Consider the following 26,829-nt stretch of genomic DNA (forward strand, 5'->3'; position numbering starts at 1 on the left):
AAGACTTACATGATTGACAAATTAGAGGAAACAATCTTTCCCCCTCTCAGCAGCAACCCGTCACCTATTGTGAAGTAGTGGTGGAGAGAGGGCCAGCGCCTCATGTACAAGTCAGTGTTCAGCCACCTGACGTGTTTCCATGTGTGCTGCATGATGCAGTACAGGTGAAAGTGTGAGTAGGACTGTCCTAGGATTGCTCCTGTGCAGGTAGGGTATCCTTCCTATATATTAACAAGCACACCTGTACACAGACATCCTTGCACTCTTGTCCAAGAGTGTCTGTGTATGCGTTTACTTTATGAACTGCACACAGCCGCTGGGGGACATGCAGTGCTGCACATGAGCATTGTACATATGATGCAGTACAGGAGAGGATGAGGGTGGTTCTACACACAGAGGGCTAATGCCTCCCTCCTCCGATTCCTTGTACATGTCACCCTCACTCAGGGTATAATATAGCACCATCATTTGAAATTGACAGTCTTGTTTGGTTGTGACTGTACATGTCCCAAGCCATGCACTGTCATGTCAGTCTCCCCAACATGTAGTCACTGATCCAGGATTCTAGATTTTGTTGTTCAGGTCACTCTCTGACTACACATAGGTACGCTAGAGTATAGGCTCCCATATGTAAGCGATCTTGTATCCCAGATTTGAATGAAGAACAATGACAAACTATAAAGGACTCACAATTTCCCATTGTTCATATTTTACAGACAACATAACCCCAGAGGAGTCCCACGCCTTCCAGATGAGGAAGGACCGGTACCTCCACATTGAGAAGGTAGAGAAAGGTTACCGCAACATGGCATGGAAGTATAGGGAAGACCTGGCAAGCGGAGTTGGAAGTTGGTGCCCGAGGTTGCTACACATGGCAGACAGAATGGCACACAGGCCATCCCAGGTCCCTCTGGCATCAGTGGTGGCTTCCGGAGTTGACAGGCAGTGTCTCATCCCCCTACAACACCCCATTCACAAGGGACAATGCCACCTGCACTAGCAGATCAGGTAAGTAAGTAAGTAAGTAAGTACATTTTATTGCACAGTTAATTAAAACTCACAATTTAAAATACATTGTTTGAAAGAAAAAGTGGTTAATAACAGAGATAAAAGAATGATTGTCAAAAGTTAAAATTATTCAGTGGTTCAGCTTCTTCTGCATTCGGGCCAAGAGTTCGAAAGATGCCCTAGGACATGTATCCGGCTATTGGGCAGTTACTTCTTTTTATGCCTCCTTGATTCTCTTTGCCACTGCGTCAAGGAATTTTGTGATTCTACAGTTTAGTTGGGTCTCGCTTGGATTGAAGCACAGTTTAGCTGCCTGTCGGCAGGACCTGACCCCCTCCTGGTTCCATTTTACACGTAGTAGTATTCTCCTTATGTCCATTAGGCTGGGACAAATACATATTATATGGGTTAAGTCTTCAGGTCCTGCCCCGCAGAGACGGCAGGTTTGATATTTATGGTTCCTTTCCCATGGCGCCAGATGAGGGAGGATCGGTAGTACGCCTAGTCGAAATTTTAAGAATTTCTCCTTGGTATTCTGCTTGAAGCCGTGGTCTAGGTATACTTGTGGTTTGAGAGTTTTATAGTCGTTTAAGACTGTCCAGCCATGGGCCCTTTTCGCCAGGGTTTCTTTGTCTTCAAGTAGCGATACTATTTTCGTTGTTTTTGTTTCTTGCTTTTTAAAGCTTTTGTGATCTACTGAGCTGTTCCAGAGGCCAGTCAGTTCTAGGCTTTCTAGTGATTGCATCAAGTACTCTCTAGCGTGTGATCGTTTGGGTCTTTGCAGTTCAGTCCAGAGGTGGGTATTTAGGGTGCCTGGCTCTCCGTTTCTAATCTTATACCAACATTTTATAAAGCTGCCCCTTCTTTCCACCGTTTGCTTTTGTATCCCAAATTCCAAACGAAGTTGTGCTAGTGATATGTAACTAGGAAGCTGAAAGATTGACCTGTAGGTTTTGCCGATCACTTTGTCTAGTGTCTGTGCATCCTTTCCGAGGGTTGATTCACTCCCGTATGTTAATGTTGGTTGGAGACGAGCTCTCAGTACTTGTAGGAAGGGATCAAGCGTGTGGTCTGGCAGGATCTTCTTAAGGGATTTCATTGCGAGATAACTCATGGTTCCTTTTTGGTAAAGTGCCTCTAGTTGGGGTTTGAATGACCCTCTGCTGTCCACCAGAACAACCAGGTACTTGTAGCACGTCACTTGGTCCAGTTTGTGACTATCCAAGAACCAGCTGCTCTTCCTGATCCTATTATTGTTCACTGCCATGGTTCTTGTTTTTTTCAAGTTGATGGTTAGGCCGTTACGATGTGAAAATGAGCTGGTGGTGTTTAGGAGATGTTGAAGGCCTGTTGGAGTGCGGCTGATTAGAACAAGGTCGTCGGCATAAAGGAGATTGTTCAGCGTAATATCCCCCAACCGGGGTGCGTGCGAATTGGTTTTATCCAAATACTCTGGGAGGTCTGCCAGGTAGAGGTTGAATAAGGTAGGGGCTAGGACGCACCCTTGTTTCAGACCATTATAGGTGTTGATTCGCCTTGAGAGGTGCGTCCCTTTGCCCAGCTTGATCCGGACCCATGTGTTGGTGTGGAGTAGGATAAGTTGTTTCAAGAGCAGTTCTGGAATCCCCCATTTTTTAAGCTTTTGCCATAGTTTGCCCCGGTCGACGTGGTAAAACGCTGAGCTGTAATCAATGAAGCATAGGAACAGTGGGGTTTTTCCTAGTTTTGCCACGTCTGTCAGTAACGATAGAGCCATGATGTTGGTGGTTGTTCCCTGCCCTCTGCAGAATCCTGTTTGGGTTGGTGGGATTATGTGCTCTGTCTCTGCCCACAGTATCAGTTCTTCTAGTATTATGCCGGCGTAAAACTTTGCCTCTATGTCTAAAAGGGCTATCAGCCGATAGTTGCCTGGGTTGCTCCTGTCTCCTTGCTTGTAGATTGGACTTATAATAGAGCCTTTCCAGGATTCCGGGCATGCTTCTAGTTCCAGTGTGCTCGTAAAAAGTGGCACTAGTGTGTTGCTCCAAAACTCGATGTCGTTCCTAAATATTGACGGTGGAATGCCATTAGGACCCGGTGCTCCCTCCGTTTTCCCCTTCTTTATTTGGATTTTTATCCGGTTTGCGGGTATTTTGATGTCATATTCGATGTTGGGGTGCTGTTATCCTTTTCTCCCCCTGCCATCTTTTCGTTGACTAGTGCTCTTGTGCCTTCTGCTACATTACTGAGCCCTTTTTCTACCTTTGTTGCTGCTCTGTCCTCATTGCTATGGTCTCTTTTTTTTCTGACGAGCATGTGGATGTATCTTCGTTTGGTTTGTTAAAATGGTTATGCAGGTAGTCTGCCCACGCTGGCTTTGCTATGTATGAGCTTATCCCTTGGTGCCCTGGGTGTTGCAAGCTATGAATTGTTTTCCAGAGTAGGCACTGTTTTTTAGTTTGGAGTCATGCTATATTTTTGCCCAGAATTCGTCGTTCGCCTGCCTTTTATTTTCCCAAATTGCTTTTTTTAGACTTGCTTTTAGGCCATGTAGGGTGTGTTGTAGAGGTTCTTTTATAGGCCTTATTCGCAGTTGTTTTAGGGTATGCTTTATGTCCCTTTTAAGGCTTTTTATCTCCGGTGTGGCTGTCTTTCTTAATGTGTTCTTCGGGGGTTTGCCTTTTAATGTCCTTGATTTGGTTGCGTATTTTGTCCCAAGGGCCTTAGTGAACCCTTCCCAGGCCTCTATTTCGTTTGCAGCCATGTGGCCTTGCTGTAGTATCTCCTGCGCATTGGTGAAGAGAACTTCGATGTTGTTTTGTTTAAGTCTGATACGTTTGAAGTCTGTTGTGTATTTATTGCCTATAGTAGCACTGGGTTCGTTGGGGTCCTCACTAGGGGTTTTTAAGACGATTTCTTGCTGCAGATGGTCGCTTTGGTCATTAGTGCCTAGTTGGAATGATCTAATGCTGTCGAAGAAAGAGAGGGTTACAAATGTGTAGTCTAGGTAGGTGGAGGTTATGGAGGTGTGATAGGTCGATGCTGGGGGATATCTTCTTTAAACCGGCCGTTCAGTGCCCTCAGGTTTAGTTGCTCTAGATCTTTTAATAATTGCTTTGAGCACTTTGTTTGTTTGATCGCCTGCACTTGTGCTTGTGGTGGGATTCCCCAGGCTCTATTGAGTTCTTGTGCGAGTTCCTCGTCCTCTGTGTTTCCAAATAGAAAGAGGTTAAAGTCTCCTGCCAAGATTAGATCATCGGCGTCCCCCTCTACCAAGATTCTTGCTGTTTCCTTAACCAACTCTCTTGCGCCCTTCTGCTTGTGTTTCGGGTGTATATATGAGTTGATTATTACGAGGTGGTGTTCGGGCTTCATGGGGTTGAGTGTGATGTCTGCCACCTGTGTCATGTTGGGGGCTATGGTTTTAGTTTTGATTTCCTTCATTGTTCCTATTGTGAGTATTGAGGCAAGGATCGTCAAACCTCCTGAGCTGTGTCCAAACGATGAGGACCTGGTTGCTGGGACAGTTTGCGTCGTGTATCCTTCCAGGGCTATCTCATCTATTTCCCAGGTTTCTTGCAATAATATTATATCAAATGACTTTAGATATTTTAATGTTTCCTCATCTTCCAATTTGTCAGTCAGTCCGTTGATGTTCCAGATGCATAATCTAAGGGTGGTCATGTTTACGAGTTCCCGGGGCTTTGCTAGGTGCTCTTGTCACTGCTCACCTCTGTTTGTTATTGTACGTAATATTATACCTGAGTTCAAGGTTGGTGGTTTTGTTGGTCCCGCTTTCGTGCGGAGAGGCCTCCCTAGGTGGTCCGGTGTCTGACTGAGTGCTCCTTTCAATATTGATGTAGCTTTGGGACGTTGTTCTGTTGCGCTTTCGATTATAAATGGTCTTGGGTAGAGTGGTCTTCTTCCTGGTTCAAGTTTTATTCCCCACTGTGCAAATTTGTTCAGTTTTCCTAAAATGCCAAGTCATTCGATGACCATGTTGTCTTAGTTGTTTCTGGTTTATTCTGTACCAGTGCAGGTTGAAATTCAATTAGAAGTAGGTCAGTTGAGGAAATGCCCTCCAGGCCTTCAAGTGAGTTAATCAATTTTATTATGTTCCCTCTGTTTAGGACATCCATTCTGCCTCTGGATTTGTACTCTGGGTGAAATAGTAGTATGTCTGTCTTGTTGGATTGGGTAGCACATGGTTTTTTGGCGGCAGTTAGTGCAGGGTCATTTGCCCTGTTGGAAAGTTGGTCACAGTTGTATTTTATTTTAACTGTTGTTTCCCTTGGTTTGCAATGTGCCTGCTCCTGCTCAGTAGCCGGCAAGCTCTTGTTTTGTGGTGTGGGGATATGACCCCTGGCTGCGCTGCGTTCGTAGGTCTTTTGCTTAGGGCTTATCCACAGTTGGGTGTTATGTGTGTTTGTCTCCTCCTTGTGCCCAGAGTGATTATTACTGATGCTTCTATTGTGTTTGGTTTGTTGGGCGTTGCGGAGGTCCTAGCGGGGGTCAAATTTTTTCCCGGGGACAGTCTGTTGCCGTCAAGTGTGGGCTGCTTGGTCTCCTTGTGTAGGGGTACGGTCTCTTTTTGTTTTTCTTGATGGACAAGCTCCCTTGGTTGCCTTTCCTGTTCTTGGATGTTGGCTGTCGTTTTCCTGTTCGTACCTTTCCTTTTTTGTTTCCGACGGGCTCGTGAATTTGTGGGCACTGCTGTGCTGTCGGTTTCAGGAGGTAGAACGGTTACCGGATGGTTTGTTGGTGATCGAGTTGCTTGTGAAGGACAGATCTTCCCATTTTGGAGCGGCTTCTTCTCTGGTTTTAGCAGTTTGCCATTTGATTGCTGGTCGTTGTTCTCGTGTCCCTCTGTGTGTGTTCCTGTTGGAGCTGATGCCATCGTTGGTTTCAGGTCGTCCAAGAGGTTTTCTAGCATTGTTGGTAACGTCGATAGCTTGTTTATTATTGGGAAGCAGTCACATTCTGTTTTTGCTAGCGCTGAGAGTTCTGCTGCTTCCTGTCCCCTTTTTATAAGGCCATTTAGATCACCTAGTTTCCGTTCGATCCCGGCGGTGAACTCGGCTAATGTTTGTAGTACTGTTAGTTGCATGTCCAGTTTTTCTGATTGGTATTGAAGAGCTGTTGCAGAGAGTTGTATTGTATTTAGTAGATTTTCCCAGAACGTGATGTACGAGGTTTTACTCTCATTCACTGGTCTACTGGTACTTGAAGTGTTGGTGGGTTTTAAATTGTAGGCTGCCACTAGATCTTGCCACTCCTGTGTTGCAAGAAAGGTCACGGCATTGGCTGTGGCGTAGGGATTCTCTTTTTTCTGGCTTTTGGGTGTGTTAGGTGTGTTAAAGCCGTCTGTGGTGCTCTGCTCTTTGGGAGCCGTTTAGGGGGGCGTCTCGTGCACCCATGAGCATCGATGGAGGGGTGCTAGTTGATTGCGGTAACGTTCCCATTCCGTCCTGTTTGCCCAGGGCTTTTTGCTGCGGCGATCCAGTTGGTGAGTTGCACCAGTCCGATTGTTCTTGCGGTACAAAAATCATAGAGGCATCTAATGCCCTGTTTGATCTTAGCCCACTTGGCAAGATGTCCTTTACTGGGGAGCTTTCTGGTTTTATCCTTTCGAACAAAATCTGCGTGCTTTGGGGACTAGTTAGAGCAGTGTATGGTGGGCTGCTGGACTCTGCCGGCCAGTTTGTTATTGTGCGGGCTATTTCCTCTTTTTCATCCTTGTTAGTTTTTTTAGTTTTTTATTTTTTTTTTATCCTCATATTGCGATTTTTATGTTTTGTTTGGGAATCCTAGGGGTTCAAGCCTCTCAATGAGTGTACCAGCACTGCCCCAAAACGCGAGTATGCCAGGGGAGTTTCCCTACCGATGGTATTGCAGAGGACTCCCCTTTGGAACCAACACATATGTAACTTGTCTGTTTTTTCGTTAGTTGGGGAGAGCTAGCCACCATTGACTACTCGATGAGTATTATACCCATCAACAGATGTTACCATCGCTTAATCATAGGATCATCATTTCATCATTCCATCTCGACCATTAATTAGGGTTAAAGTGATTTTCCCAAATTCCCCAAAAGTTATTTCTTTTCGTATGCTTTTCCCTTCTATCTAGTTTGTTTATTTTTATGACCGAATTCATCCATTCCCCGATCGTTGGAGATACTGGACCAACCCATTTAATACAAATCTCCCTTCTTGCGAGAAGGATCAGCACAAAAACTACATCTTCTTGCTCTTTTGTTAGCTTGCCCGCTCCCATATTACTATCAATCCCAAAAAGTACAAGAGAGGTACTTACAGTTATTTGCTGTTGGAGGACTGAAGTTAAATTCTTACCCACATCGTACCAGAACTCTTCAAGGGATGGGCACTCTTTAAAGATGTGAATATCGTCTGCCTTCTCCTCACCACATTTCGGGCATTTCCTGATTTGGGCTCCCTTGAATTTGGACAGTTTTTTAGGAGTCCAGTAGGCTCTATGAATCGTGAAGATGTGATTCCTTTTTAAGGCCGCTGATTTTAATGTAGCCCAACATTTCTCAATTGATTTGAGCCACACCTCTTCAAGATTTAGAATTTGGAGGTTCTTCCCCCAAATTGGTTCTGCAATCAGGGCCTCTTCCTCATTTGATGTTATTAATGCCCAATACCATCTGGCTATCTCTTTTTCTATGGGAAGAACTTTCTGCATTTCTTTCTCCAGTTCTTCGGTATCATTTTCCTGCTTTGTAAGGGTATTTGCCAAACTGGAAAGCTGGTAGTATTTAAATTTGGAGATAGTAAAGTTGGTCTTGGTTTGAAGGTCCTCCCATGAAATTAGTGATGTTCCAGTTAGTAACTGGCCCCAGTGCTCGATGTTTGATAATTTTAACGGTTTTGCCAGGCTATCTTTCAGACAGTCTGGGGTGCCTGGGGAGTCCCATATGGGAGCCAGAGGGCTATAGTATGAGATGTTTAGAGTCCCTCTGACCTGAGCCCATATTCTGGCCGCGTCCTTCAGAATCTTCAATTTAACCTTTTTGAAAAATTTTGGGTGGCCAAATTTATACAGGAAGTGGTCGGTTTTCATGGTCATTGCTTGAAGATATTCAGGGTAATATTGATAAGCTCTCAACAATGGTCTTATATTTTTAAACGAAAAGGCTCTATAGTATTCCCACAGATCCGGGCTAGCTATACCTCCTTGTTCTTTTCTTCTTCTGATTTTCTTCCACGATATTCTGGTTCCCTTAGATGCCCAGATAAAGCTTGCAATTTCTCCTTGTAATTTTTTCAGAGTATTCTTTTTAAATTCTAAGGGGATTGTGTTGAAAAGATAGGTATATTTGGGTAAAATAGACATTTTTACGATATTTGATCTCCCTATAAAACTTAATGGGAGGCTGGTCCAGGTCTTTAAAAGTTTTCTTGTTTCCTCTGCCACTCTTTTTAGATTTATTTGTGGTATTTTTTCCAGCTCGTGAACTATTGTAATTCCTAGATATTTAATTTCCTTCTTAGTATCTGGACTGGGAAGAATTGAGTTCCAAGCCATGATTTCAGTTTTGGAGTGATTAACCAGGTAACCTGAAACTTTCCCAAAATTCTCCAAAGTGATTTTGATTTCGGGTATAGAGGACTGATAATCATTGGTAAAAATCATTAGATCGTCGGCGTATAATGCCACTTTTTTAGACCATTCCTGGTGTTTAAATGGGAGTATTTTTTCATTTCCCCTTAACAGATTTGCCAACGGCTCAATGTATAGGTTAAAAAGTAGGGGCGATAGTGGGCAACCTTGCCTGGTGCCTCTTTCAATTTGTATGTTATTGGTTAAGCACCCATTCACTAGAATTCTCGATCTCGGGGATCTATAGATTTCTTTTATTATATGCAAAAAGGAGTCTCCCAAATTATTTCTTCTCATTACTTCAGTCAAAAAAGCCCAGTTCACCCAGTCAAAAGCCTTTGCGGCATCAAAGGTAAGTATTGTGAGAGGATTTTTTTCAGAGATAGCAATGTCGATTGCCCCAATTAACTCATGAGTCAGGTCTTGCAGTTGTCTTCCTCTGATAAAGCCTTTCTGGTCACTATGAATCAGTTTGGTCATCCATTTCCCTAGCCTTTTTGCTATGATTTTTGTGCAGATCTTGTAGTCACAGTTAAGTAGGGATATTGGCCGGTATGATTCACATAGTGTTGGCTTTTTCCCGGGTTTTAGGATTATAGTTATGATGGCATCATTCCAGGAGTCTGGGATTTTTTCTTGATGTTTGTACACCTGATTAAGTAAATCTGTTATTTGAGGTGATAGCGTTTCTCTAAGTGCCATATATAATTCATTTGGAAGAGCGTCTGGTCCCGCAGCCTTTCCTTTTTTCAGATCCTTTATTGTTTCTTCTACTTCCTCCTTAGAGAATTCTTCATTTAAAATTTTTTTCTCCTCAGTTGTTAGTGAAAGGGTGGGTAGAGTATTTAAGTAGCCTTCTATTTGTTCTTTCGATGGGTTTACATCTTCCGAGTATAACTTGGCAAAAAAGTTTATGAATTCCTGTCTAATTACCGTGTCTTCGAAGGAAGGGGCTAACTGACTGTCTTGTAATATGCTAACTACCTTGTTCCTGGCTAAATCTGATTTTAGTTTCCATGCCAGAAGTTTTCCGCAGCCTTCCCCGTATTCGTGGTTTGCTAATTTGCTCGCTTCCCACTTTGTTCTTATTCTATTTTCTAAAATGTCTACGAGGCATTCTTTTTGTCTTTTTCTTTCCTTCTCCAGTTCCTCTTTTATGTCTGCCCTATGTTCGACCAGAATTTGTGCATCCTGCATCTTTATGGAGTTTTCTAATCCCCTGATCTTTTGATTTATTGTCTTTGATCTGTATGCGCCTTGACTTAATAATTTTCCTCTTATAATTGCCTTGTATGTATCCCACATGGTTTGTTTTGATGTGCCTACCTTATTATTTTCGAAAAAAAATTCAGTTTCAATCCTGAGCTCTTCTATATATTGTTCTTCAAGTAATATAGCTCGTTCAATTGTCATTCTGTTTTGTGTTTTAACCTCCGTCCTTTGAATCATAAGCTGGACCGCAGAATGATCTGATAGGTGAGCAGGAAGGTGTTCTAGTTTTATTACATCTTCTATTAAGCTTCTATCTATTAAGAAGTAATCGATTCTCGATCTATGACCCAGTTTCTTATTATGTAGGGTAAACGGTTGTTTTTTATCCCCTTTTAATTTCCATATGTCCAGTAAGTTTAAATCTCTTTTGTAAATCCCAAGCCACTCTCTCATATTAGCGAGATTTTTTTGTCTTCCCGGGGGTGATCTGTCTACTTTAGGATCTATAATTATATTGAAGTCACCTCCCAAAATTATCGGTGAAGTCACCGACAATAAGTGGGTATATAGCTTTTGTAATGGACCTGAGTCATCTGTGTTTGGGCCATAGTACCCTGCTATTGTGTAAAAATCGTTTCCAATTCTTATATTGGCTATAGCCCATCTACCTTTACTGTCCACTTCGGACGATACTAGCTTGATTTTGAGTGTTTTCTTGAAGATAATTACTATCCCTTTCACATTGCATTCCTGATTTGTGCATACATACATGTCCACCCAGCCAAGATTTTTCATTATCTGACTCCATTCTTCTCTCAAAAGATGAGTTTCCTGTAGTATAATAATCTCATTATCTGATGACTTTAAATACTCCAAAATTCTATTTCTTCTATTTTTCACCCTGAGCCCGTTTACATTCCAAGAGAGTATATTAAACTTTCTGGTTATTGATCCCATCAATTATCCGAATTGTATAGTGTATGCTGGTATTCCCAGTATTTTTTGCTAGCTGAAACCTTGGATGCCCATTTTCCATGATAGTTTGAGGAATTTTTTTTGTTTTTTTCCCTAGTTTGCTCCCCACCCGTGTTCTGTTTATATTTTTTGATTTTGTTTCATGTGCGACTTGATTACCCTCCCTGGGGAAGCCTCCTTTTTCTTCTTTTTTCAGGGCTACTCTCTTGCCCCTTTTCAGGCTCCTTGACTCTTCTATTCTCTGTTTGCGCCTGTTTTTGTGCCTTCTATTTTAACCCTGAAGTGGTCCTTTTATATTTCTAGTGGTTGGTTAGATTTTCAGTTCTTATGGTGTTTCTGGCCATCTCGAGAAACTCTTTGACCTCCTCCGGATCGCGGATGTTTCGCATTTTATTCCTCCACATTATTCTAAGCGATGGGGGGAACTTCATTTGGACCACTGCCCCCAGGGATTTTAATTCTGCCATGAATTGCCCCAACTCCCATTGCCGATCTTGAGATGCTTTAGACATATCTGATCTTATCCTGAAAGACCAATTATCCTTGCTGAAAACTCCCCTTTTTAAAGCTTCACCGAGTATTTTCTCCTTCAACGTGTATGTTTTAAAGTTGATGAGGATTTTTCTAGGCGTTTTCCTTTCCTTTGCTCTTCCAAATGGGTCTCGGTGGACCCTTTGTATGTCTTCTTCTAGAATCTCTAGGCTAGCCCATGGGAAATGTTCTGCAAGGAGAGAGGTCACAAATTTTTTAATATCTGTTCCTTCCTGGCTCTCCGGGATATTTAAAATCCTTAGATTGTTTTTTCTGGCCTGATTTTCCAAAGATTCGAGTTTCTCGCTCATGTTTTTTCCTTCTTGTCTTAAGGTTCTGATCTCCTTTTGATGGCCGTCTACCTTCTTACTGAGATGACCCACCTCTTCTTCTACTGCTGTTACTCTGTTGCCAAGGTCCTTCAACCTGCAATCCAAAGCCTCGCACGCATCTTGAATTTTTCCCTGATTGGCCTCTGAAATCGCAAATTTGTCTCTCATTTCATTTAGCATCTTCTCCATAAATTTCTCCATCTGATTAGCCTGGGGCTCAGAGCCTTTTCTCGATATTTCTGTTTCATCTTCCTCTCCTGTTATTTCCCTTTCACTGCTCACTTGTAAAGCTTCACCTATCTCTGCTTGATTTATTGGATTGATCTCTGCTTGATTTATTGGATTGGTCTCCTCCATATTTGTTGTCTCGGTGCTCTTTAGAATCTCTAGGCTCTGGATATTTAGGTTCAACTCCAGCTCTCTTGGTGCGGTGAAGAGGATTAGGTTTGAACCCTGTTGGGTAGGCTGTTCACTCTGATCCTTATTGTGTTGAACAACGCCTTGTTGTGAGAGATGTTGGACTTTAAAGAAAGTTTTCAAAGACGGGGTAATTTTTGCTTTCTTCTCTTCTAAATTTAGCCTTTCTGTTCGGAGCTTGGGTAAGGGACGTACCTTGTTAGTTTTTGGCCCGCTTTCGGTCGGAGCCTTCTGGTGGCTAGCAAGGTGGATGTCCGCTACCACAAGTTTTGGGACTCTCACTGCTTCCTCTGGTTGTTGTGCTTGTGGGGGGGGGGGGGTATTCTATCTTCCAAGGCTCCAGAGGGGTGGGTAGTTGTTCTAGCTTGCTGCTCCTGGGTTTTTTAAGAACGCAAAATTCGTGTATATTTTTGGTTGGTAAGTGTGTAAAGGTTTAAAAGCTGGGTCTCTGTCTATAGTTATGAGATCTTCGGTTCTGGCTCTTTTTAGCCCTTTGAATGATTTGTTTAGTTTTATTGCCTTTTTTGGGCCCCTTGTAGTTGTTGTAATGGTGCAATCGGAAGATTCCGAGCCAATAAACCAGAGGCAGCCCTTATCGTCGATGGCTTCTTTGCTGGTGTTTGGTTCGTTGAAGCTGTCCTTTCCACTTGGATTTATTATTTTGCAGAGATTGTCGTCTGTGGGTGGTGGGGGGATCCAGTGTCTTTTGTAGCCCCCCTTTTCGTCTGGTTGCTGGTTTTGTGAAGGACTTTCTCACTTTTCCTGATCTCATGACGGTCAAGGGTCTGTGAGATGGGCTAAGTTGCTGCTCTGCTCCGCTCCGGCCCTCCAGTCCCCCGCGCGAGCCTCTAGATCCGCTGCGCAGGAGAGAGTGTTGGTCTCAGCTTAGACAGACCTTGAATGCTGCTTATGTCAATCTAGGTTGAATCTTTGATCTCAGAATGCAGTGGGGGTGAAGGGGGCTGCGAGGCTGGGTGCCTGTAAAGTCCCTCTAGGCTTCCTCCTCATATGTCTCTGTCTCTCTGGGGGGCGCGCGGGCTGGTGACCAGATCAGCGGTTCGTGTGCTGTGGTCATGCTCTATGGTCGCTTTCCCACTCACTCTCTTGAGGCTTAGTGCTTGGGGGATTGGGTTCTGGGCTCTGGTCTTGAGGCTCGGGTTTTGAGCTTACAGTCTCAGCCCCTGCCTCCGCACGACACAGAGACGACTCTCCTTTGCAGCTTTTTCCGTAAGCCTCCGCCGCCGCACTGCTGACCTGCTGGCTCACCCACTCACCGGTTTTCCTGGCTCCTTGCTCCTTGGTTCCTGCTCTCCCCAGCTCGAGCTTGGGCTCAAAGTCCCAGGATACCCCCGTGGGGTGCTGATGGGGTGCTGTTGTCCCGCTCGGTCTCGGTCTCGCCCCCCCCGTGGAACCGGAGGGTTGTAGCCGACCGGGGGTTTCAGGAGACTCTGGAGATTCTGGAGATTTCGGGCAGGGCAGGGCTGAAGGACAGGCGGGCAGGCTAGGCGACCAACCAAGCGGGGGAGTCAGGCTTTCCGCGAGGTTATTGCAGGACTGCTACAGGGGTAGCTACGGGGGTTCAACGTTTTTTTTTTTTTTTCGCGGTTGTTCCGCGGTAACTCCCTCTCCGGTAACTCCCTCTGCGGGGGGAGGGTGCAGATGCAGGCTTAAGCTGAGAGCTGACCTGCCACCGGCCTCCTGACCACCTGGCCTCCTGGCCAGCCAGGAGCCGTGGACCGCGGTCCACCGTCCGCCGATAGCTAGTGACCGCTGGCCGCTGGCCGCTGGTCGCTGATAGACGCCGTCTTCTCCGCAGGCTGCAGGGGCGGCAGGCAGCAGTGATCTGCTTTCTAGCGCTCTCCGGCTTCTAGCGCTCTCCGGCTGCAGTGCGTTTTCTCCGGCAGCAGGCACCGGCGACGGCACCAGCAGTAACAGCGGTCTGCTTCTGGCGTTCTCTGGCGGACACTGGCGGGCTCTGACGTTCTCCTCTCGTTGCTCTCTGGCGCTCTCTAGTGGTCACAACCAGGTCGCTCTGCAAATCAGGTGGTACCATTCACTGTGCGGGACAAGAGGACATTGCTGGACAACAATGTTATGCTGGCAGAGTTAAGGAGGGAAATGGCTGAGCAATCCAGACACATGGAGGACATGAAAAAAAACCTTGACTCCCATAAAGACTGGCCATGTTGAGCCCCATCACCCTCTTCTCCCTTCCCCCATGTTGTTTCTTTTGTTTTATTTAGTGTTAGGTACGTATTTTAAGTGTTAGCCAGTGTAGTTGTAGTGTAGGTATAGTTAGTGTTAGATTTTAAGGTAGTTTTAGATATATATAATTATATAGTATTTGGGGAATGAGTTTCCATTTCCTTTGGGTGGGGGGTTGATGTCTTTGTTGTATAACATTTTTAAAATAAAAATAATACAAACACATATATCTTTGTGTAGGTTAACTGAGTAATTAGTATATGTATTGCTTAGATGTCTCAGTCCTATCTCATGATGTGCCTTAAGGGTGGGAGCGGGGTTGATGTCTTAGATATGTTGTTGTTTGTTTAGGATTAGTTAAGGCAGATAGTGTAGTCATTTAATCACTTTTTTCTAGTTAGTTTATTTTAGATTAGTAGTAGTAATGATTAGTGTTAGTTTAGGGTAGTTCATTTTTGTACTTTTATAATAAATGGTTAACAGTTTACATTTCTGCTTGCACTTATATCAGGGGTGATGTGGTGGAGTGTTGCTTTTTACCTTGTATGCAACTCATATCATCACTGGACAATCCGTTGAATGTGTAAGTGTGGTCATGACATGTTACTTAGCAGGATGGATTGTGTCAGGAAAACTTAGATGTGTGCACAGTAAAATTGCATGGCTAACAGGGTGGCAGGTAGAATTTACGACATAGCCTAGGGACAGTAGTTTTTGCAGTTCAACATCTGAAGTGTGACTCAAGAAGTTGCCCAGCACATTGTTGCCCATTTACAACACAATGTAGGGACATGGCCTTGAGGGGAATTTGAAGTTGCTACTGTTATCCATCATGGAGATGCATGTATGCGCCGGGTACCACAGATTCTGTCAAACCCCTACATATCACATGCTCCTGGCGCAGAGTCCATCTACAATGCACAGACCTTGGCACACTTGCTGCGTAGTGCAAGTGTGTAATCTTAATTCAAATGATATATTACTGTGCATGGAGGCTCAACCTCCGGGCCATGCAGGAAGTAGTGTTTTTATTGGGCCATTGTGAATGGCATATGACAGAACAGTGGACCTGATTCACAAAAGTCATCTGAGAGTAAGTCATGACTTTACGATTTATGGTATTCACAAATGGCGTTTAGGAGTAGTCCAGTTAGGTATACTGACTTCACTTCTCCTAAATGCCTTTTGTGAATCACTATAGTTGAAAAGTTTTGATTTTGACCCAAATGAAGTTTTGGGGTGGGCACATTGTTCTCCTGAGATGAATATGTGATATCTGGATCACAAAGGACGCGTTTATTTCACATGAAACTCGAGGGTTTCTTCACTATTTATGAATCATTTCAACGTTGATTATTAGTGAAGTCAATCAAATACATTTCAATGAAGTCAATAGTATCAATTCCGGATTTGTCGAATGTTTTTATTTTCATTCATTTTCAAGTAATTTCATCATTCCATTCGCATTTAATCCTTTTAAAGCATTACATCATGCCCAATGCATTTCGGGTTTTAGGTAACCCTTCCTCAGGGGCCTGTATCAAATGAAAACATACAGGACCTTAGCAGTCAGCGAAAACCAAACCATGATACAATAAAACAAAATTCTATACTTTTTCAGAACATTGATATGTTTAAAGAAAAAAATTATGATCACAACTTGGCACATTGTTCGAAAATACTCTGATACTTAGGAAACATTATATGTATAACAATGTTCGTACTACTACTGAAAAGCGTCATGAACAAACAGTAAAGTAAGTGGCGTGATGAGGCTTTGTTAAAACAGCATGAAAGTTCATTATGCTAAAGTGATCGATAGCGAGCCTATCTAGATTGAGTAAGTTTAATGCTAAACCGAACAACATTCAATAGTTACTTACTAGAAGAGTAACGCGTGAGGCTCGCGGTAGGGAAAACGCCGTGTAGGACTGAGTTTTGGAGAACCAATCAGTGAGGGTATTATAGCTGAGACTGGCGGTCCCGTGATTGTGATGTTCGCGGTAAATGTCAGCGTTAAACACATAATTGATCAAACGGTGTGGATACACTCATGTAGAGACATTAAGTGTAGCTTGGACGAAAGCGTGTACATTAAAACTACCGAAGACATAAACATGTAGAGGGGATCGGTCATAAAGACCTGACGATTTGTGAGGCGTATAGTGATTGGTTCGAGATTTGGCCACGTGATGTGGGTCAAGTAAATAAACAAAGGGAATGCGCCGAACGTTCAAGGAATCGATCGAATCTTAATTCGAGGTACAACTACAGAACTTTCAGAATGAGATCTAAATCGGGTAAATCTCATAAGAGTGTAAATGTCACGTGTTTATTAACATACATTATCATTAAATGACTGAACCGATGACAACGGATTGAATACTGTTGTGTATTCCCATGCTTAGCGTCTAGTGCAACATTCACTATGTGCATATTTAAAAGAGAATAGATATGCAGTGTATAAACAAAAACAAACAATATATAAGTAGTACCAGCATTATAATACAGTTTCATAATGGAAGAATTCTGATGAGTCATAAAGAGGACGGAGAAGACCTCAAAGATCAAAGTTGTGTCAATAGTTCAAAGAAAACATGTTAGTTCGATTCTGTCATTAAGCCCCAATGGTTGAAGGGCATTAAGTTTTTTGATCCAGCGGAATTCTGCCTGTAAACGTTGTTTCACAGGATCCATGTCGCAGCGCTGTGGTAATACCTCCAGTATAGTAAACTTTAGTTGCGCTATTTGATGATTGTTTTCCAGCCAATGAGTGGCTACCACTGATTTAGTGTTCTTTGTGCGGATGTTGCTTTTATGTTCTGATATTCTTACTTTTAGCTTCCTTTCCGTTTGGCCAATGTATATTTTGCCACATGGACATTTGATGGCATATATAACATTTTTAGAATCACAAGTACCGTTGTATTGTAGATTGATATGATACCATTTCGTGGGGTGCATGAATTTATTCCCTATCATTACATTGTTGCAATGTGTGCAATTGAAACATTTCGACATGCCTTTGAGTTGCAGTTCTTCAGCTTTTCTTGTGGTTAGTATTTCCTTCAAGTTTCTTGATCTTTTGAAAGCGAAAGTCAAACGCTCACTGTACAAATTTGTCAAATCTGGTTCATCTTTTATGAGCATCCAGTGCTGGTTGATTATTTTCTTAATTTTGTTAGCTACTGTTGAATACTTTAATACACATACTGTTTTGGGTTGATCTTCAGTTTGAACTGATGGTGTTAACAAGCTCTCTCTGGAAAAAAATTCCACTTTTTTCTGTGATATATCTAAGATCTCCTTGGGGTATCCTCGAGCTAAATATTGGTCTTCTTGTTCTTTCCATGTTTTTTCCAAAAAATGCACATCAGAGGTTATTCTTTTCAGTCGGATGAATTGGGATGTGGGCAAATGTTTTTTTAATGTTTCAGGATGAAAGCTTTGGAACAGTAAGCTTGAATTGCGGTCAGTGGTTTTCTTGTAGACTTGCGTTTGTAAATGTTGGTTACATATAGTAATTTGTACGTCAAGAAATGAGATAGAGTCTCCATCTATGGTGTGAGTGAACATGATTCTTGGGTTCACCTGATAGAGTGCTGTGATGTTATTGAGTAACATTTCTTTGTCGCCTTTCCAAATGAGGAATAAATCGTCAATGTATCTTTTGAAGATCACTAAATTATTTGACCAGTTCTTGTTCTCCAGGATGTTCTCATGTTCAAATTTCGACATGAACAAATTGGCGTATGAGGGGGCCCCCCCAAAACCCATTGAGGTTCCGTTACATTGATTGTAGTATTTATTGTCCCATTCGAAGTAACTATGATAAAGTGCAAAATGCATCAATTCAATAAGAAAAACTTTATTGACCTCACAGTCTTCATCAAGAAGTAGATTCCATTCAAATGCCTCTAAGCCCTCATCATGAGGAATCGATGTGTATAATGACACAACGTCAATAGTACATAGCCAGTATTTGTCATTAGCCTGAAGTTGTATCGTTCTGAGCATATGGAGGAAAGCTGTAGTATCCTTGATGTACGTCTTACTTTTTTGTACGATTGGCTGTAGATAACAATCTATGTATTTTCCAATACTGTCAGATATCGACCCACAGGCTGATACGATGGGTCTGAATGGAGGTTTTTCAATGCACTTATGTACTTTGGGTAACATGTAGAGCTTGGGTCTACGTGGATATTTGGTTTCCAAGAATTTCCGTGTTTTTTCATCAATCCATTTCATTTCCATAGCGTGTTCAAGAATTTGTGTAAATGTTTTTTGATACTCTTCTGTTGGATCCTTTTCAAGAGGAATGTAAGTGTTGGTGTCATTCACATGTTGGTTAACGCTATTCTCATAAAAAGTGGTATCCATGATTATAAGTGCTCCTCCTTTGTCGGCTCTCTGGAAGGTTAAGTCTGGATCTTTGGATAAAATGGATATCGTGCTTAATTCAGCTTTAGACAAATTGCTTTTGATGTTCTTATTGAAATTTATTTTGTGTATGTCAGAGACTATTGATCTTTCAAATATTTCGATGGTCTTATGTGTGTATGGTGCACAAAACGTGCTCTTGGGTTTGAACGTTTTAGTGCTAGGTGTCAACATTGGTTGTGAGTCTTTGAAAAAGTACTTCAGTTTTAAATTTCTGAAAAATTTAAATAGTGCAATTTCTGTTTCAGCCAAGTTGGTTTTATAAGTGGGTACGAAAGATGTACCTTTATTTAACACAGCCAATTGAGCCGAAGTGATATGTTTCGATGAAATGTTGATTACTAGGTCGTTTTTGATAGCTTTTGACTCCTTGTTCTTTTTGCTATTTCTTCTGGGGATTCTTCTCCCTCTTCTATTGTTGCGGTAGGTGGTGCGTTGGCTGCTGGGCTGATGTCTAAAAAAGACTGCTTACTAGTTGAAGTGCTTGGTTGTTGTGTTTTGCTAATTGGTTGTCTGCTTTGTGAGATTTCTGATTCAGAAACAAGACTCTCTTGTGATGAGTTACCAGCTGGTTTAGGTTTGGGTTGTTGCCACTTTTTTTGATTATAAATTTCTGCCCAGGTGTATACTTCATCGTATTTATAATCGATTGTATCTCTTTTATATTTTCTCACTTTTCTGTCGTTAACTTCTTTAGCATATTTATCTAGTTTTCTGTTGACATCTTCAAGCATAGTCTGAATATCCGGTAGTTTATCCAGCTCTTTTTTTCATGTTATTGAGATCACTTTCTATTTCCTTTAGAACTTTGGAAAGTTCTTGTATTATTAGCAAAATTAAGTCAAGTGAACATTTGTTCAAAATGTGATACCATTTTTCAACAAATTGCTTATTATTTTTGCACAACATTGGTTTGAGGGCAATTCTCAATCCTCTGGGAATTCTTTTGTTCTTGTGGTAATGTATCAAAGTAGTTGCGTGCAATCTTTGGTTAATTTCTTTTTTGCTTAGGAATTCAAATTGTCTGATTAATTGTGCAGTCGTTGATACATTCGGGCTGAATCCTCTGGTCTCCTGTATGAGTCCATAAATTTCTTCAGCTGACTCTGGTGAGAAAGCTAGAAGTTCAGCTTGTTTGGTGGTAATTTGAGCTATATCGTCGAATTGCATTTTCTTAAATATTTTCGGGTGCAACAGGAGATAAGGTAGACATGAAGTTAAATAGATACTGAAAATTGTATCTCCGTGCGCGTCACTTATTTGTAAATGTTTTGTTTAAAGAGTTCAGGGTATCGCTATCCTTGTCACACTGTGTCTGGCAGTGCCTTAAATATTGAGATGAATATGTGATATCTGGATCACAAAGGACGCGTTTATTTCACATGAAACTCGAGGGTTTCTTCACTATTTATGAATCATTTCAACGTTGATTATTAGTGAAGTCAATCAAATACATTTCAATGAAGTCAATAGTATCAATTCCGGATTTGTCGAATGTTTTTATTTTCATTCATTTTCAAGTAATTTCATCATTCCATTCGCATTTAATCCTTTTAAAGCATTACATCATGCCCAATGCATTTCGGGTTTTAGGTTTAGGTTTTTGATTTCTGTCTCCTGTTTATGTCTGATGCTTCCTGGTCATCAATATCACTGCTTGTGCTCAAGGTACCGTTGCTGTTTCTGTGCAGTTCTTTATGTCAATAGGCTCTGCAGCTGTGCCCGTGATATCGGCCCCAGTGCCCTCCTTGCCCCGCCCTTCTCACCAAGCCCTCTCGAGGCCTGGGGTGCATCCTCACTGACACTCCCCGTAGTACACTCTTGCTAGGTAGTGTCGCCCTCTTATCTACAAACTGACTACATATGCCTTGCCCTTCGCCCACTTCCAGTAAATTCTTTTGCCTCTCATTTTGCGCCTGCAAACTGATTGCCAAAAGAGGAGGGGTGAGAACTGTATTCCATCCTGGCACTTGACTCCCTTTTGCTACCCCCCACACCGGTCATGCTCCACCTCTCCTTATTTTCGTAATGTCCAGCACCCCCCCCCCCACATATCCTTCATTGCACTATTCAGTTCTCTCACGGTTACCTGAATTAAAGCACAATACCGCTACCAATGTATTGGTACAGCGGCCCAGTATGAGCGTCTACTTAACGACCGAGATGCTGAATATGTCAAAATACTCCTTAGGTCAGACGAGGAAAGAGCGAAGAAAAATGAGCAGGCCCAAGGTACATTTAAATGTTATGTTAATAACATGCCCTGGATACCCCCACTGGCTGTAGGGGGAGGAAGTATTTTGCGGGCATTAATTGACCACATCACACAGCAACGTTTTTTATGTTTTCTGGTTGCTATTACACCCTATTACACCCTATTACACCCTAATAGTACTTACTAGCATAGTAATAGTCTAGGTTCTTCAAAGTTGCAGGAAATATTGTGTACCTATACTGGAAGGTGCATGTACTAAAATGCTTTTAAGCAGTGCATAAGCCAGGGACTACAATACTGGGTGTGCATTGACAAAGCCAAGAGGGTAACAAATAATTTTGAGACCTACTGAATTTTACCAATGCTTGTTTATTTTTGTATTGCAAAGAATGGTACATACCAACTTATTCCAGTAGTGTGGTGAAATGATTTTGCATTCTGTTTTGTGAACAATTTATTTTGAAAGAAAATAATTATCGGTCTTGCGTTGAAGCTTCTGCAAATATTTGCATCTAATTGGGGAACATCCTGTGAGCAATATGCATAGCGTCACATTGCTAAATATTGAAAATAAGTGTACACATTTTTATACCCTAACAAGTATCAAAATTGCAGTCTGGGCTTCAAAGATTAACCTAGAGCGCTCACCCTAATAATAAAGCCTTTGCATTAGTGAACAAAAAGAATACAATGTAACACAGGGATGCCAATATAATTTTTAGGCTGTTTTCTTCATTTGGAGCGCCCTTCTTACGTCAGCTGGCAAACATACAGCATGCATCAGTAATAGCACATTTATTGAAAGGTCTGTTGCTATTAAAAAGAGGTTAAATTGTAGAATGTGCTGCACACACCACCTCCAAGGACTATATATCACGAGGTAAAGAATGTATTGCTGCAGATGTAAAAAAAAAAAAAAAAAGGGGAATACCTTCAGTAACTGGTTGTATGTACACAATGGTTCAAATTGCTTCTTCCCCACATGATTTCACAATATGAAGATAGAAGATAGTGAGATGTACTATTTCCCTAAAGTCTTTTTTATTGTCTATGACTTGTAGGATGTGATCAGATTGTTACTGTGTTTTTCTAAAATGCTGGTATTTATTTACTAAAAAAAATAAGCTTTACATATATTGGCAACTTCAAAAATTGTTCCTTCAAAAATAACATTACGTGTTCAGAAAATATCTATATTTTCTATCAAATATATGCTCTTCAATTTTGATATACATACATTAATTCAACAAAGCACAAAATAGGTTTTAATTTCGTAAATTGAGCTACATACTAGAGAGCTACCAGTAGCTCAAGAGCTACTGGTTGGAGAAGCTTGTTGCAATTGCAAAGCAGTGGTGGTTGACATGAGCATGTGATGTGTTTTTCATTGTAGGTTACTTTTTTTTTAAGTATTTCCATTGATTTAAAATATTATTTTTTGCATTTGAAGGAGTTTGATTTGCACTCCAGAAATGTGCATTTAAATGCCAGGACTTCGCCAATGCTCATTATTGAATGTTGAAAAGGGTTCTTCTACCATATAAATGAGAGAGGTATGTTTCTCTATCATTTGTACATCTATGGGGTCATGAATTTGCGAAGACACCCCCTTGAAATGTCACCCTTTCCGGGCATCTAGATATACTTTGTGGTTGTAAATTCCGCATTTGGGAATTTCTGACTGATTTCAACCCTTTTTTTGTTTTCTGGTTGCTATTGCACCCTAAACTTGGCCAAGCAGCAAATGATAGTAAAGTGCCTTGCTGGTAACATACAAATATGTTCTTCCTTATTGAAAATAGATCCTTACAAAATAATGTTCTAGGGCCCACAATGTTAAAAGTCATAACATGCCATCAGTATAGGTAGTATGATCTCCTGGCAGAAAAGAAAATACTTTCACTTTCAAATGCATACGAAAATGTATTTATTTAGATGACGAATTATAATTAATAAAATAATTTTTCATTAGAGACTTGATGACTATCTATTGGCATCCGTATTTCAATGTACAAAATGTAAAGGCCTACCATGTCAGCTACATTAACAATACTAAGATTACACAAAATACTGCAGCCCTAAGATACTAAGTACAGAATAATTCATTCCTACCTGCGTCTGAATTTAGCAGCAGCTAAGGCAGGTACAGGCTTATGGCCCGAATGCAGCACTAATTTGGAAGGGTGTCGGAAGAGAGCACTGACAGTTGATGTTAGCCATTACAAAATGGGGTTTTTGAAATTTTGGCTCATGTTCAAGTTGAATGATGCCACTGGCCTTAGAGCAACGTAGATGTCGGAGCAGATAATCATAAGGTAAAAGAATCTCCCACAATTTCTTATGTACAGAAATCGTGAGAGAATAGGGGGATAAAATAGTGGAATGGAATACGATAGCATATATGTGCACTGTGGTGCACAGGATTAGGATGTGTTTGATGTGATATTAAATATTCTGGTCAGCATAGCATATAACTAAAGTACACATGTTTTTAGATGTTACAAGGTGACAAAAGAGTTAACAGACTTTCTCTGCCGTTAGGAAGTAGCCAACCACAGATTCTGGGCATCGAGCCAGGCAGGAAATACATTTCCTGTGGTTTGTAACGAGAGTTTTTAGATAGTTGGAACACCGATCGCAAGATCGAACAGAATGAGAAATATACACATATATATATGTATAGAAGTATACATGTATATATGCATAACAGAGGTAATATGTGGGCATAGTAATAATACATTGCATACAGCAGTAAATAAGCACTATTATTGCCAGGCGGTTGAAGTAAAGTTGCAGACTTCAGATGGTTGTGTATATTTTTTACCTGCTTTAAAAGTTTAGATACCATTGGAATTATGACAATATCATGTTTTCGGTGCATAGTGCATTTTTTTAAGTTAATGGATGTTCCAATGTTTCACAAAATTATTATTTATGCATTAACACAAGTGAAAAGTTTTCTGAAATAATGAAATATATTTGTATACACTAACATGCACTGCGAGGTTTCTATCAAAGTCCGGTTTCCAGGAAGTGGGGCCACATCAGTTCTGGCCTTTGACATATCAATAATGGAACACCAATCGTGGCCCAATAACTTTTGGAAATAATAGACTACTAATGAGCAGCTGTCCCCATTGCCAAGAGGGATGAAATAACAGAACAGACTTCAAAGTCAACGCTGCAAAATAGAGAAGATTAACTTGCTTCCATTTGATTGTCCAAGAGGAAGAAGGTGGTGACAGCTTGGTCGTTTATGGATTCAGACGTAGCCACAACACCAGCCGCACAGAAGTGTCTTATCTAAAGTTATGTATTTTGTATTATAATATTTTGCAATACTGGCAGAAGTGGCATTAGGTAGATTGAATTGGTTTTGTTTCATTGAGTTAATAGGAAGACTTGTATTGTTCACATGCATGAGATTGCCAATAGCAACAAAGTCACCTCCAATATATCTGTTAGCACATGGAGTAAATGGCCCTTACAAGCATACAGAAAGGTTCAACAGTCCCTCTACCAGCACAGTTGGCACCCCAGAATAATTGTAACATGTGTCTTCATCGCCCTCCACTGATGGAAGTACTAATGCAATAATAAGAAATAGTGCCCAAGCAGTTAGATAGCTTCCTGCTCACGATTCTCTACACAGTATGAGATACAGTCAGATGACAACAATAGGTAGACAGAAGACTAAAGACGCACTGTTACATGACTCATACACTCCCCATGCAGGGAGAACAGATAGATTTTCTCACCTAGGCAGATACGTCCACAGACTATAGAACACATCCTGCAGGATACACAAACTAATGTAATGATTATTGAGGCCACTGTCTCTAGAGTGTTTATACATAGAACAGGAAGGGACTACCCCTCCACCTCTATGATGCATGAGGTCATCACTGACACATGCAGAATAGAAGTGAAGGCAACAAGGCTATTTTAGATGATTGTTCATAATATGGCCCATAGTGTAGTTTTTTACAGCAACAATGGGTTTATGATAGCAGGTTCTCTGTTAGACTATAATTGCTACATCCCCCACACTCTCCATTGCCCATGACAGATTAGAACAGCGTTGTTGTTATTCGCACCAAGTTATGCCCATGGCACAATACAGTGCCCGAGGTTAGTTAAGGTATAAAGAAGAGCTATTAGGGCAACATAGGGTAGATTAGGATTAAAAGATAAGATAGCAGATTGTCTACTTAGGGTTTATAAAATAAAAATGTGCAAAAGTATGAACTAATTTCAAACTAAAAGACATTTGTTCTCTGTTTTCTAGAATGGCATGTTACCTGTGGGACGGCACACAGCAAACAGCACTGTTTTTTTTTTCTGGACAATAAATATGACACCCTATCCAAATTGAATTTTACTGGGCCTGCAGAGAATGGCTCCATCTCCAACAGCCCTTACGAAGGAGCAGCCTGAGCTCACTAGAACATTGCACAAAGTCACCATGATGGTTCCAACAGCAAATATCTCCAACGTCGATGCCCATCTCTGGCTCTGTTATATGGCTCCACGGACAAGAGCAGTGTGCTCAGTTCTAAGGGTGGACAGTGTTCAAAGTCCCACCAAAGGAGGTTTGCCGGTTGAGCAGAGTCCAGTTCTTTTTCCTTTACCATCATTGTGATGCTCCAGACCAAGGCAGAAGGACTCTGGCGTCGGAATACCGAGAGGAGAGTATGCCTTTGGATAAGGAGTGAGCTGTACATTTCCAACAACGAAGAAAATGGCTCAACTGACAAATGCCATAAAAAAACTTAAACAAGATAGAAAAGAAATGGATTGCTGGAGGAGGTGTCATAGGAGATAGCCACTGATTTGTTGAACTTGGACTGGATACGTTTGTGGCAGTTCTAAAAAAGTTTTTATTTTTTGCTGTTCCTTTTTGTGTTGCCTCCCGCTGATGAGTGCCATTTTAGGAAAAGGAAGTTAGCACCAAGATAGTAGGGACAAGTTACACTAGTATAGGGATTTACAGTTAGCTGAGTATGAGGACAAAGATGGTGTTCATTGGGATGGGACTGGAATACAAATGGAGATGAGCAAGTTAGAAGAACATAGCACATACTATGGAATACAAACAGCTCTGCCACTTCTCCCAGGTAGAGACTGTCTGAGTAAGAGCCCAACAGCAGCCAAATGCGAACTCCGGCTTAAATGAACAAGATGCAGAGTGTGCAAAAATACCACTATAAGTGTTATGTTAGTGACATGCCCTGGATACGGCCACTGGCTGAAGGGTCACAGAGATACTCAGTTGAAAATAAATGATCATTGAATGAATGATTGAATGATCAAGAGGAGGGAGATGATAGAGGGGCCTTTTTATCGACCTTGGTAGGATGAAGGTCTGATGTGAGCCCTACTTGACGAAATCTGAAAATAGGCTAAAATGACCAATTTGCACCATATAAAATCAGCAAATGAAATCCCACGGATCCCCTGAATCCCGGGTTTGTAGGCCCAAGCCAAAGGCCAAAGGCCACCGCCTTATGTTAACAAAATCCACTGGGCCTAAATAGTTTTAAACGTGCATTTCTGATGTGCTGAACACAGCGAGGCAATTGAGCAAACCTGAAAAGTACAGTAGCCTTTCACAAGCCCCATTGCTCGTCACAAATGTACAAAATGTTCTCTTGTCACAAATGTACACAATGTTCTCCTCTCACAAATGTACACAATGTTCTCTTCTCACAAATGTACACAATGTTCTCTTGTCAGAAATGTACAAAATGTTCTTTGAAGATGTCCTTCCAGGTGTGCAGGCGGTCTAACCACATGTGTTCTACATGTGGTTAGACCGCCTGCACTGAATGGGCGTAGGCCAGTGTGTCACCATAGAACCTGGTTCCGCATTTTCGGGTATATTAG

At 41.6% G+C, this 26,829-nt stretch overlaps 1 long non-coding RNA gene across 1 annotated transcript in view; it reads left to right on the top strand.

Annotated features, from left to right (window-relative positions):
- The first annotated feature begins 727 nt into the window (after nt 1–727).
- The window catches only part of LOC144772092 (uncharacterized), a 95,220-nt gene continuing 69,118 nt past the window's right edge, over nt 728–26,829 (top strand). Inside the window, exon 1 of the long non-coding RNA XR_013599642.1 lies at nt 728–1,008. This is a non-coding gene — a long non-coding RNA (uncharacterized LOC144772092). The remainder of the gene's footprint in view (nt 1,009–26,829) is intronic.

This window comes from Lissotriton helveticus, chromosome 1_1 (genome assembly GCF_964261635.1).
Source record: "Lissotriton helveticus chromosome 1_1, aLisHel1.1, whole genome shotgun sequence".
In the NCBI taxonomy this organism is placed as follows: domain Eukaryota; kingdom Metazoa; phylum Chordata; class Amphibia; order Caudata; family Salamandridae; genus Lissotriton; species Lissotriton helveticus.